Source organism: Lonchura striata, chromosome 6 (genome assembly GCF_046129695.1).
Source record: "Lonchura striata isolate bLonStr1 chromosome 6, bLonStr1.mat, whole genome shotgun sequence".
NCBI lineage: Eukaryota > Metazoa > Chordata > Aves > Passeriformes > Estrildidae > Lonchura > Lonchura striata.
In genome coordinates, this window is record NC_134608.1 from 66,052,380 (window position 1) to 66,066,053 (window position 13,674).

The window sequence follows — 13,674 nt, forward strand, 5'->3', positions numbered from 1 at the left end:
ATTGTGACACATCAGGGCTTTGTGGAACCACAAAGCCATTGTGACATTGCAAGGCCTCATGGAAGCACGGGGCCACTGTGACACTGCAGAAGCAAGGGGAACATTGTGACACTCCAGGGCCTGATGGAACCAAGGAGACCATTGTGACACTGTGGGGTCCCACAGAACCAAGGGAACATGGAACGGGTCTGGCTGGCTGGGGCACCTGGGGGCCACCTGACAGGTCCGGCTGACCTTGGCAGTCGAGGGCAGCTTCTCATGTTCCCCTGAAGCACTGGGGCTCTGGGCTTTCCTTCCTATGGGAGAGAACTGTCCTTCTCCTCCAGGGACCTATGGCCAAAATTTGGATTCCTCCAAATTTCCTTATATGCAAAGATTGTTCCCAGATGAAATCTGCCAGGTCTGAGACACGTCTGGCTGACTTCGCCACCCAGGGGCCACCTCTCATCTGCCTTTGAAACATTGGGACCATGTGCTTTTCTTTCTTATGGGAAAAATCATCCATTTTGACCAGGTGTCCATGGCCAAAATTGGGCATCTGCCTCCCTAATTCTCTATATCCAAGGATAGCTCCCAGGACTGGCAAGTCTGGCTGGCCTTGGCTTCCTGAGGACTGGCACTCATGTGCCTCTGAAACCCTGGGGCTGTGTTCTTTCCTTCCTAATGAAAAGAATTCATCTTCCTGTCCAGGCACCCACAGCCAAAATTGAGATTCCACCTCCAAAATGTCCTGTGTCCAAGGATAGCCCCTAGACGAAAGGCGCCAGGAGAGACAGGTCTGGCTGGTTTGACCTAAGGGTGGCCACATCTCATCTTCTTCCAGAACACTTGGACTTCACGCTTTTCTTTCTTAAAGGAAAAAAACATCCATATTGACCAGGCACTCCTGGACAAAACTGGGATTCCACCTCCGAAACTCCATACATCCACGGATTGCTCTCAAGAGAAAGCTGTCAGAACAGACAGGTTTGGCTGCACTTGGCCTCTTGGGGGCTGCTTCTCACCTGCCTTGAAAAACTTGTTCTCTGTGCTTTCTTTCCTATGGAAAAAAATCATCCTTCTCAAGCTGTCAGTGGTCAAAATTGAGATTCCTCCTCTCAAATTCCATATATCCAAGCATTCCTCTATAACAAAAGCCGCCAGAACAAACAGCTCTGGCTGGCTTGGCCTCCCAGGAGCCAACTCTGTCCTCTTCTGCCTTTGAAACACAGTGGCTCTGAGCTTTCCTTCCTGTGGAAGAGAACCATCCTTCTTATCTTTGCAGAAATGGCCGAAGTTGGGGTTCCACTTCCCAGATTTCCTATATCCAAGGGTTGCTTTCACACAAAAGCTACCAGGACAGAGAGGTCTGGCTGCCATACACCTCTGGTAGCTGCTTTTGATCTGCTCTCGAAACACCAGTGTTCTGTGATTTTCTTCCCATGGAAAAGAATTGTGTTTCTCCTCTGGATGTCCATGACTGAAATTCCCTATATCCAAGGGATGCTCCCAGACAGAACCCTCCAGTACCGTTGGCTCTGGCTGCCCTTGGTCTCTGGTGGCTGCCCCACTGGGGCTGCCACACTGGGGCTTGGTTCTTTCCTTCCCATGGAGATCACTGTGACACTGTGGGCACCTCATGGAACCAAGGGGATCATTGTGGCACCACTGGAGCCCATGGAACCAAGGGGCCATGGTGACACCGCGGGGCTTCATGGACCCAGAGACCATTATGACTCTGTGGGGCCTGATGGAACCATGGAGACCATTCCAACCCTTCAGGGCCTCGTGTCACCAAGGGGGCATTGTGACACCTCAGGGCCTCCCGGAAGCCAGGAACCATTGGGACACTGTGGGGCCCCATGGAAGTGAGGGAACGGGGACCAGGTCTGGCTGGCTTGGCCTGCCAGGGGCCATCTGACAGGTCTGGCTGATGTTGGAATGTCAAGAGCTGCTTTTCATCAGCTCCTGCAGCACTGGGGCTCTGTGCATTCCTTGCTATGGAATGCTTTTCAGATGTCCATAGCCAAAACTGACATTCTGCCTAAAACATGCCCTATATTCAAGGGCATGTCTCAGAATAAAATCTGGCAGCTCTGGCTGGCCTTGTCCTCTGGTTGTCACCTCCCATCTGCCCCAAAAGCACTGGCACTCTGTTCCTTCATTCCTATGGAAAAGAACTGGTCTTCATGTCCAGGGACCATGGCCAAAATTAGAATTGGCCACCAAGCCCGGCCGGGCTCACAGAACTATCTGCAGCCCTGGGCAGATATTGACTCTTCCAGAGCTGCCATTCTCCCTCTAGTGAGAGAAAAGGACACAGGGCAGGCACACAGAGGAGCAACATGGACACACCGAGGGCAGGGAAGAGGAAGTTGAGTCCCAGATGGGAGGGATGAGGAGATGCCTTGATCTTGGGGCTGTAATCCTCTGCTAAAGCTATGGAGAAGGATGTCATTGATACATCAGACTCTCTTTTTTCCCTATAAGGCATTGAAATTATGGAGAGATGATTTGTTCAGTAAAGGCCTCCATGCTAAAGTAAGCAAATGTTGAAGTAGATGTGATCCCATGAGAAGTTTCAACAGAGAATGAGAGAAGAGTGATGAGACCCTGTGCCCTCAGGGAGAGAAGAACTCTGTTCCCAGAAATGAAGATGATTTCAAAAATAGAAGAAGAAAATCTTTGCTCTTAAACAGCTCATCTTTAAGCTAATACCCCATAAGTTGACATGGCCGAAAACACAGCTGTGGGAATGGCTGTGAAAAAATGGCAGGGATTTCAGAATTACATTTTTCCAAGTGGCTGCTGTTCATGGAAATTGAGAGCCCCAAGAGAACGGTTTTCTTATGGAGGAGTCTCCACAGCAAGAAAGAGAGACCCCTCTCCTAAAGTGAAGTGCAGAAAGACTATTCTAGGACTGGGAAACTGACTGAAATTTTTAGGGTTTTATCCATATATTGTCAATTAGAAAGAAAAAGTTGTATGGAGAGAGGAAGTGTTGTGAAAGTTTTGTTATGATTCTTATCACTCTTTCTTTTAGTTACTGTTGATAAACTTTTCTTTATACCCTTTTAAAGTTTTCAGCCCATTTGCTTTTCTCCTAATCCTATCTCACAGCAGGAAATGAGTAAGTATATTCTAGTGAGTGCACTGGTAATTAGCCAACACTGAACCCACCACACTAATTGAAGCATCGGCCAAGAAATCTCAGAATGATGAACCAAAACCAATACAGAAAATTTCCTGATGAACTGCCCCAGACAAGAGGGAAATCAAGACAGAGCCATGGTTTGTCAAAACTTGCTTGATCCTAATGAGCCCCATGGTGCATTTGTTACTGAGCCCTGGAACCTCAGAGCCTGGGAGGAGATTGCACAAAACTTTCCAGGAGTCAAATTCAGGAGGAAATACCCAAAGTGTTCCAAATCATTAATGGGACTCACTGAGGTCCATCCCCAGCACAGCTTCCTCATGGGCTCCTTGGAGGAGAGAACTGGAGGCCAGGATGGCACAAAAACCTCTCAGAGACTAAAAATGGCACAAAAAATTCCCAGCATGGAGAGGAAAATCCAAAGTACCTTACAAAAGTTGAGTATCTCAAAGTATTAATGAGCCCCACTGAGTGTCAGTACAAAGCTCTCAAGGGACTCGTTAAAGCAGATAATTGGGGCCATGATTCCACAAAGCTCTCAGAGTCTGTGTCAAAAGGCAAACACCAAATACCTTGAAAGTACTGAAGTTCTGGGATCATGAAGGAGCCCCCAGGGCCATTCCTGACCAAGGCTCCCCAGGGACTCCTTCCAGCAGATCCTTGACCCCACTGGGATGTGGGCATGGGGGGGATGCTGAGGGCAGGACCAGGGGCTGACAGTGCCCAGCCTGGCTGGGGCTGTGCCAGGAGGCCCCAGGGCCTCAGGACAAGGTGTCTCCTCACAGCCCTTGGTGGCACAGACCCTGCTGTGCCCCAGGGCACCAAGACTTGGCTTCTCTTTGTCCCCACCTGGCATCAATGCCTCCAGTTCTCTGCTCTGCCTGGGGCCTGGGGACACTTTCTCAGTCATGTCCCTCAGTGGGACCCATTAAAAGTCCCAGAAACTTTGGAGCTGGATTGCCACTTGGAGTTCTGGAGAGGTTTCTGCAGCTCCCTCTCAGGTCCTGATGTTCAGGGCCTGAGCACAAAGCCCCAGAGGGTCATTAAAGTCCTTGTGCTGTGTCTGTGCTGCTGAGCTGGGCCGGGCTCCTGGCACAGAGGGTGATCCTGGTAACCAAGCAGAGCTTCAAAAGCACATTTCTCTTGCTGAGCAGCTCTTCTCCCAGCCCAGCAGGGCTGGGGCACTGCCTGCAGCCAGCCCAGGCACAGCACAGAGGCACAGAGAGCTTCAATCAGTCAGGGCTGGGAAGGGGCTGAGAAGTGCCTGGGGCAGAATCACAGCCAGCCCTTGGCACAGGAACCTCTGGCTGCAGGACAATGCAGCTGCAGCTCCTGGAGAGATCTCCTAAAGCTGGAACATCCCAATGCCCACAGACCCTGTGAGTGCATTCTCTGCTCATCTCCTGTGCAGAGCAGCCAGGGGTGCCCAGGGCTGTCCTGCAGAGCAGGGTCCTGCAGCCCAGGGCGCTGTGCTGGGCCAGGGGCTCTGCTGCCTGCCAGGGACAGCTCTCAGCCGGCCCTGGAGCCGCTCCCAGCACTGGCCAGGAGCTGTGGGGGGAAGGAGCCACCCTGAGCAGGGCAGGTGCTGCTGCTGAGAGGGGCTGGCTGGGGCAGGGCTGCTCCCAGCTCCAGACCAGCCTGGGCACAGCTCCGGAAGACACTTCCCAAAGAAGGTAAGCCTGGGTTTGCTGTAAAGGTCAGGAGCTTTCCTGAGAGTATTTTCTATTTCCTGCTTGGTGCAGGATGGGAATGTTGGAGTGGTGACATAAATATTTTTGCTTTTTATACTTTTTTCATATACTGTAGCTCTGTAAGTTACTATTTTATAATTATAAAACTATAATCCTTACTTAGCTCCATTAAACTCTTAATTAGCTTTATCAAACTACTATTATGTACTTATGTAACTGTAATCTTTGCTGACACTAGTATGTTTCCTACTTTTCTCTTAGATTTTAGTACAATAAATTGACTGTCTAAATACATTCCTGAAATACTGTATAGTCTTATTATGAGGAAGAGTGTCTACAAGAAGAATATTTTGGTATTTGACCACAATGTGAACAGTCATAACTAAAACTGGGGCAAAGAAGTCCTCGGACTTACTGCAATGTGTTGATCCAGGGGTGTGGAATTGGGGCAACTGAATCTCCTACTGGATGTTCCTGTTAAAGATCCTAATTAATTAACCTTAATGAAGTTTTGAAATCAGGGGCTGGGTGTTCCTCATCCTCACTGGGACACCTGGAAATTTCCAATAAAGGTATGGTTTTTACTTTACTGTTCTAACACTGTTGCAAGGGTTCTTTTTTTCTCTTTTGATTATAGGCAGCAGGGGGTTGAGAGAAGCAGAACAGAAATTGTAATCCCAGAATCACAGAACATTCTGAGTTGAAAGGGACACACAGGATCATCAAAGGAATGTTTGAACATTTACAGAGACTCCAGAACTGTGACTTTGGGTGGTCAGTGTCTCTGCTGGGAGCCTCCCAAAGGGCCTTCAGCCACTCCTCAGCCCTGGGCAGCAGCAGCATCACCTCTGCAGGGCCCAGCAGGGCTCTCCTGAGCTGCCCTTGCCCAGCTGCACACAGAGCCTGCCCCAGCCAGGGCCCTGCACACAGGCAGGTTTCTGTAGGGCCGGGCCGAGGGCACACAGGGTGGGATGGGCTCTGTGAGCGCTGGCAGGGACAAGGCACCTCTCAGGAGGGGATGTCCAGGCCCAGGGAGATGCTCAGGGAAGCAGAGGGGGCTGAGCAGAGCAGTGCTGGGGCAACAAACCCAGCCAGCCCCTCACCTTCCCTCAGCCACGGGGAATCCTTTGCCTCTCTCAACTCTCAGTGGCAAACTCTGAGTGCAGCAGGAATGCTGGGGATTTCTGACCTCAGAGAGCCAGCAATTGTGAGTGGGTAGGAACACAGTTCCTAAAACCATCTCCTTCCATCCTTTTGACCTGGGAGTGCAGATGGTACCGAGCCTTTCTGCAGTAGGAGTGATTCCCCTGACAAATCCTGAATATCCAGCCTTGTCCCTCTGCCACATGGCCACAAACCCAGGGCAGCAGGGCAGGGATGGCTCCTCATGAGCCCCACGCACTGCCCTGTCTGCTCCTGGCACACTCAGCCAGCACAACTGGAGCTCAGGCAGGGACCTCGGTGAAGGTTTTCCCAGAGCAAGAACAAAGGTGGGTGAGTCCCAGCAGGACAGTCTGAAGGGAATGGCCCAGGTTTGGCTCCAAGCAGCCTCTCCTGACTTGTCCCTGTCCTTTCTCCATGAACAGGTGCCCATGTGCAGCCACAGCAAATGTCCAACAGCAGCTCCATCAGCCACTTCCTCCTGCTGGCACTGGCAGACACGCGGCAGCTGCAGCTCCTGCACTTCTGCCTCTTCCTGGGCATCTCCCTGGCTGCCCTCCTGGGCAACGGCCTCATCATCAGCGCCGTAGCCTGCGGCCACCACCTGCACACGCCCATGTTCTTCTTCCTGCTCAACCTGGCCCTCAGCGACCTGGGCTCCATCTGCACCACTGTCCCCAAAGCCATGCACAATTCCCTCTGGGACACCAGAAACATCTCCTACTCAGGATGTGCTGCACAACTCTTTTTTTTGCCTTCTTCATAGGATCAGAGTTTTCCCTCCTGACCATCATGTGCTATGACCGCTACATGTCCATCTGCAAACCCCTGCACTATGGGACCCTCCTGGGCAGCAGAGCTTGTGCCCACATGGCAGCAGCTGCCTGGGCCAGTGCCTTTCTCAATGCTCTGCGGCACACAGCCAATACATTTTCCCTGCCCCTGTGCCATGGCAATGCCCTGGGCCAGTTCTTCTGTGAAATCCCACAGATCCTCAAGCTCTCCTGTTCTAAATCCTACCTCAGGGAACTTGAGCTCATTTCTGTTAGTGCCTGTTTGGTATTTGGGTGTTTTGTGTTCATAGTTTTCTCCTATGTGCAGATCTTCAGGGCTGTGCTGAGGATCCCCTCTGAGCAGGGACGGCACAAAGCCTTTTCCACCTGCCTCCCTCACCTGGCTGTGGTCTCCCTGTTTGTCAGTACTATAATGTTTGCTCACCTGAAGCCCCATTCCATCTCCTCCCCATCCCTGGACCTGTCAGTGTCAGTTCTGTACTCAGTGGTGCCTCCAGCCCTGAACTCCCTCATCTACAGCCTGAGGAACCAGGAGCTCAAGGCTGCAGTGTGGACACTGATGACTGGATGCTTTCAGAAACATTAAAATGCTGGCCAATTTATAACAAATCACTTGTAATAAATGTCATCTTTGATACATCTTGTTGGTTTCATTTTGGAGGTTATTTTTCTTTGTTTTACTTTTTTAATCTTGCCCAAAACGAAAAGCCATTACTTTTGCCATTTCTCATTTTGTTTTTCTCCACCTTCCCTGTGACCACAGACTGTGTCAGTGATGGGCTGCACTCTTGGTGGCTTTAAAGGAACTCAAGGATGTCCCAGCACAGTTTTCTGCAGAGATACCCTTTTGTTGCCTTCTCTGGAGCTGCAGCAGCAATGTCTGTGTGCAGAGCTGGGGCAGATCAGTGCTGGCACAGCAGCTGTGCCCAGGAGCAGCAGCACTTGGTGCTGCCAGTGCTGCTCCCGTGGCCCTGCCCCGCTGCCCTGGTGGCCCTGGTGTTGCTGCAGGGCCTGAGTGCTCTCGGGGCCGGGCACAGTCCTGGGGGTGGCAGTGCCGGGGCTGCAGCAGGGACTGGCCATGGGCACTGCTGGGGCAGCGCTGACGCCTCAGGCCAGGGCCTGGGGGCTCCAGGCTCCTTGCCCAGGCTCTCTCAGGAACACGGCCAGGCCAATGCTCAGTACAGAAAACCCCCATGAGCAGCCCCAGGCTGGCCGTGGGGAGGCTGGGGGCAAACAGCATGGCTGGTGCTCTGCAAGGGCCCTGGGGGAGACGGGAAGGAGCAGCAGAGCAGGGGCTGATCCATCCCCAGTGTGCTGCACAGCCCAGGGCAGCGTCCCAGAGCGTCCTCATGGAGCTGCCAACAACATCCCCCTCTGCAGCCCTGGCCTCTCCCCCAGCTCACAGAGGTGCCGCATCCTTGCAGGCACAGACACGGCAGCACTGGCTCAGCAGCCCCTGTTTGCATTGCACACAGCAGGTGGGAGCACCCCCATGCTGGTGCTGTGGGGACATGAACCTGAGGCAGCACAAATGCCATCAGCCCCTGGGGCCAGGAAGGGCTGGGGGACACCAGGGAAACCACTCAGCTTTGTCCTGGCCTCTGCAGTCAGCCAGAAAGTTTGTTCCCATCAGCTGGGAGTTTCCTGTCCCACTGCAGATGCTACTGCTCAGAGCCAGGGCTGCCTGGCAGCCACCCCCAAACTGCCCGGAGCATTTCCTTGGCTTCACCTTTGTTTTCTTTACTCTTCCTGCTACAAATTTTTTCCTGTTGTCCACCCCTGTTCCCTCCCCGGCAAACAGCCCATCCCTGTTTGCCCTTTCCTCTCTGGCCCCACTCCCCATTGCAGTTCCTGACTTGGCACCATGGGAACGTCCCTTGGGGAGCAGGATCATCCCACAAGAGCTGCAGGAATTGTCTGCAGGCTCCTGCAGTGCCTGATGCTGCTCCCTTGCCAGAGGCACCCCAGGCCAGGGGGGCACATCTGGGCTGCTGTGTCTGGCTGTGGGGCTCCCTGTTCTGGGCAGTGAGGAGGAGCTGCAGAGGCTCTGCAGGACTGACAGGATGGGCTTTGGGGCTGTGAGGAGAAGCTGAGGGACCTGGGCTGCTGGAGCTTCTGAGGAGGAGGCTCAGGGCTCCTCCTGCAACTGCTCCAAGGGTGGATTCAGAGAATCCCAGAGTCAGCAAGGCTGGAAAAGACCTTGGAGATCATCAAGTCCAACCTCTGCCCTGACACTGCCTTGTCTTCCCTGAGCCTCCTCTTCTTCAGGATCAACAACCCCAGCTCACTCAACCACTCCTCACAAGACTTGTGTTCCAGACCCCTCCCCAGTTTTGTTGCCCTTCTCTGGACATACTCCATCCTCTCCATGTCCTTCTTAAATTGGGGGTCTCAGAACTGGACACAGCACTCAAGGCGCTGCCCAACCAATGCCCAGCACAGAGGAAGAATCACTGCCCTGCTCCTGCTGGCCACACCTTTCCTGATCCAGGCCAGGAGCCATTGGCCTTCTTGGCCACCTGGGCACTCTGCTGGCTCATGTCCAGCCTGCTGTCCATCAGTCCCTGCAGGTCCCTTTCTGCCTGGCTGCTGTCCAGCCACTCTGTCCCCAGCCTGTAGCGCTGCAGGGGTTGTTGTGGCCAAAGTGCAGGACCCGGCACTTGGACTTGTTAAACCTCACCTTGTTGGATTTGGGCCCTGGATCCAGCCTGTCCAGGGCCCTGTGCAGAGCCCTCCTACCCTCCAGCAGATCCACACTCACAGACAACTTGGTGTCACCACGGTTCCATGAGGCCCCAGATTGTCCCAATAGTCTCCATGATTCCATGAGGCCTCCCAGTGTCACAATGTCTCTTTGGTTCCATGGGACCCCTTGGTGTCACAAAGTCCCTTGGATCCTTGGGCCCTGCAGTGTCACAATGTCACCATGTCCCCCAAGGCCCTGCAGTGTCACAGTGGATCCTTGGTTCCATGAGGTCTGGCAGGGCAGCAATGCTCTCCTTAGTCCCACTGTGTCACAAAGGCCTCTTGGTCCCAAGGGACACTGTCAGTCTGTGGTGGTGGCGGGCACAACTTTCCCTGGGAGTGTTTTGTACTCACAGGCAGGAGCCACGGGAGCCCAGCACACACACACACACACACACACACACACACACACACACACACACACACGCGCACACACACACACACACACACGGAGCTGCTCGGCAGTGAGGACACGGGAGGGCCCAGGCATGGAGCTCCAGCGAGGGTTTATCAGGGTCTGGCAGTCCAGGGGTCTGGGGGTTAAAGACAAAGACAAAGGAGGGTTTAGGGTATAAATATGGGAAAAGAGGGGGTGGAGGAGAGCGTCAGGGATCTCAGGGCTCTAGGGTGGTACACAGGGAAAGGGACTAATAGGGAATGCCAGGGTGGATAGGCGGGGACATAAACCAATGGGAAAACAGGGAACGGAGAACTTGCTAGAACATGAACATATGAGGGTAAAAGGGCTGGGAAAGGCTGATGGGTCAATGGGGAGGACACAACTGGGACAAATTGACACAGTGCTGCAGAGTACCATGGGAGAAGTTTCTCTCCCCACCCGGAGCTGTGAGGAATGCCAGGAGCCTAAGGTGTATTTCTCCAGGGCATTGCTGTTGCCCTCTCCCCAGTAAGCTCACAGGCCTCCACAAACACACACTGGAGATGTCTGGGGCCATTCATCATTTCTCTGTTCTCAGCACCAAGGCAATGGACTCTAGCACAGCACTGAGCTCATGCCTGTGGCAACCACCCCTGGCCATGGGGCTCCATGGAACTGCTTTCAGGAAACCCCCCAAGAGTTTGGGAGTGCCCCAAAACTGCCTCAGGAATGTGAGATACCCCAGCATCTCTTCATTAATGGAGCCTATTCAAAAACTCACTCAGTAACGGGTTCCCCCTATCTTAATCATCCCCAAACTTTGGCTGTCTATTCCAGACCCCACCCCACCTCCCCAGTGCCAACCCCAACTCACCCCACCCATTCTGGACATCAAGACCTCTTCCCAGGCTGTACTTCCCCCATTTCACACCTCCCAAACCCCATCCCACCCATCCCACCCCACCCAATGCCCATCCTGATTTGCATCCCACTTTGCCCAATCTCCTTCCAACCTAATCTCACCCTGAGATACAGTGGAAGCAAGTAATTTTGGGGTGGGATTCAGTAGTTTTTAGTGGCACTGAGTGGTTTTGAGCTGACAGATCTGTCCCTCTCACCTTTGGAGTGCCAAGAAATAAAGACAACTAAACCAAATACGCTCAACACCCCCATTTCCTCACAGATATCTCCTGGAATCGAAGATTCCCCAAAACACAAGTAAAATGTGAGGCTTCAGATGCCTTTGATGAATTTGTTGATTTTTACCACAATTTTCTGTGTTTTGAATGGAGGAAGATAAAAGATAACTGGAGCAAAAATAAAAGTAACAGCAGCCAATTCCCTCTGTGTATCACAGGGAATGTGGCCACCAGGGCTCTGATCAGGGTGGGTCCTCTGATGGGGATGGAGCTGGAGCAGCACACGAAGCTCTTCCTGCAGGCGGGGTTCTCGCAGGGCTTCCTTTACTGGTGCCTCCGCTGGTGCTGGATAAAGAATGAGCGGTCTGAGAAGCTCTTCCCACACCAGGGTCACTCATAGGGCCTCTCCCTGGTGTGGATGCGCCGGTGGGTGACGAAGGCAGAGCTGCAGCTGAAGCCTTTCCCATGCTCCCCACACTGCAGGGCCCTGTGTGACCAAGGGACCACTGTGACACTGTGAGGTCTCTTGGAATCCTGGAGAGCACTGTGACATTGCTGGGACTCATGGAACCAAGGGGACTGTAGTGACACTGTGTGACTCCAGGGAATGTCGGGATCATTGTGACACTGAGAAGCCCCATCAAACCAAAGGTCCATTGTGACACCACGGGGCTTCATGGAACCATGGAGACCATTATGACTCTTTGGGGTGTCATGGGACCAAGGGACCATTGTGACACAGTGAGACCCCAGGGAGCCAAAGGTCCATTGTGACATTGGAAGGCCTCATGGAGTCATGGAGACACCATTAAGAGACTTCACAGCCTCATGGAACCAAGGGGCCATTGTGAAACTGTGGGGCACTTTGGAACCAAGGAGACCATTGTGACACTGAGGGGACTCATGGGATCATGCAGACCATTGGGACACTATGAGGCCCCATGGAATAAGCAAAGCATTGTGACACTGTGATGTGGCTGCAACTCTCTGGCCACAGAGCTGCAGGCACAACATTCCCAGGCATCATCCTGGGGAAGGCTGTGAGAAGATCAGAGAAAAGAATGAGAAACAATTCTATCTTTACCTTGCTGCACCTGCTGTTGCGAACATTGGAATGTGTTATGGAGATTTGTTACCAAAAGGTGATGTCTTAAATGGCCAGTGGTGCTGTTGTTTGCATTCAAGGACCAATCTGGTCTGAGTGCATTGGACTGTCTGTAAGCACGATGAGTTTGTCTGAATAAGTATAGTATAGTATAGTATAGTATAGTATAGTATAGTATAGTATAGTATAGTATAATATAATAAAGCAATTGATCAGCCTTCTGGAATGATAAAGTCAATGCTAATTATCACCACGATGGGGATATTATGCTACAATACTGTGAGGCCTCACGGCACCAGTGAGACCATTGTGACTATGGGGGGTCCCCACAGAACCAAGGGGACCATTGTGACACTGTGGGGCCTCGTGAAACCAAGAGGCCTTTGTGGCACTGCAGGGCTGCAGGGAACCAAAGGTCCATTGTGACACTGCAGGGCCTCGTGTCATCAGTGTTCCATTGTGACCCTGTGGAGCCAAAGGAGATCATTGTGACATCGCAAAACCCCAGGGCCCAAAGGTCCATTGTGACATTGTGGCCTCATGGAACAGAGGAGTCACGTGCCATTGTGGGGCCTCAAGGAACCATGGAGACCAATGTGACACTTGAGGGTCCCATGGAACCAAAGGTCCATTGTGACACTGCAGGGCCTCACGTCATCAGTGTTCCATTGTGACACTGTGGAGCCAAAGGAGACCATTGTGACATCACAAACCCCCAGGGTCCAAAGGTCCATTGTGACATTGTGGCCTCATGGAACAGAAGAGTCACGTGTCATTATGGGGCCTGAGAAACCACGGTGACCACTGGGACACTGTGGGGCCCCAAGGAACCAAGGGAACATGGAACAGGTCTGGCTAGTTTGGCCTCCAGGGGCTGCCTGACAACTTGGCACCTGCAGGGTCTCTTCTCATCTGCTATTGAAGCACTGGGGCTCGGGGTTTCCTTCCTATGGAAAAGAACTCTCCTTCTCCTCTAGGCACACATGGCCAGAATTGGGATTTCACCTCCATTTCCTTATATCCAGGGATTGTTCCCATGGACATATTGCCAGGACAAATCTGGCAGGAAGTTGTTTGGAAAGGGTCACTGCTTATCTGCCTCCAAAACACGGGGGAAGGCTCCACACTTTCCTTCCTTTGGGAAAGAACTGTCCTGCTTCTCCAGGTGCCATGGCCAAAATTGAGATTGTCTCCAAAGACTGCCCTTGGACAAAATCTGCCATTCCTGACAAGTCTGCCTGGCCTTGACCTAGTGAGGCTCTCACCTGCCTTCCAAACACTGGGGCTCTGTGCTTTCCTTCCTATGGAAAAGAACTGTCCTTCTCCTGCAGGTGCCAATGGCCATATTGGGATTTCACCTCCAATGTTGACTATTGTGACAGACTGGAGGAGATTACTGGCTGGAAATATTTCATGTGTGGGGGAGGAAGGGGCAGGTCCAGCCTTGCCCTGCCCTGGAACCCCAGCACTGCCCTGCCCTGGAACCCCAATCCCCCCAGAGCCTCTATCCCAGCCCAGCAGTGTCTG

At 52.6% G+C, this 13,674-nt stretch overlaps 1 protein-coding gene and 1 pseudogene across 1 annotated transcript in view; one reads left to right on the forward strand and one right to left on the reverse strand.

The window, feature by feature from the left end:
- The window catches only part of LOC144246558 (uncharacterized), a gene marked incomplete at its 5' end in the record, with an annotated part of 597,045 nt that overhangs the window by 218,540 nt on the left and 364,831 nt on the right, over positions 1 to 13,674 (reverse strand).
- On the forward strand, positions 6,671 to 7,365 carry LOC144246416 (olfactory receptor 14J1-like; annotated as a pseudogene).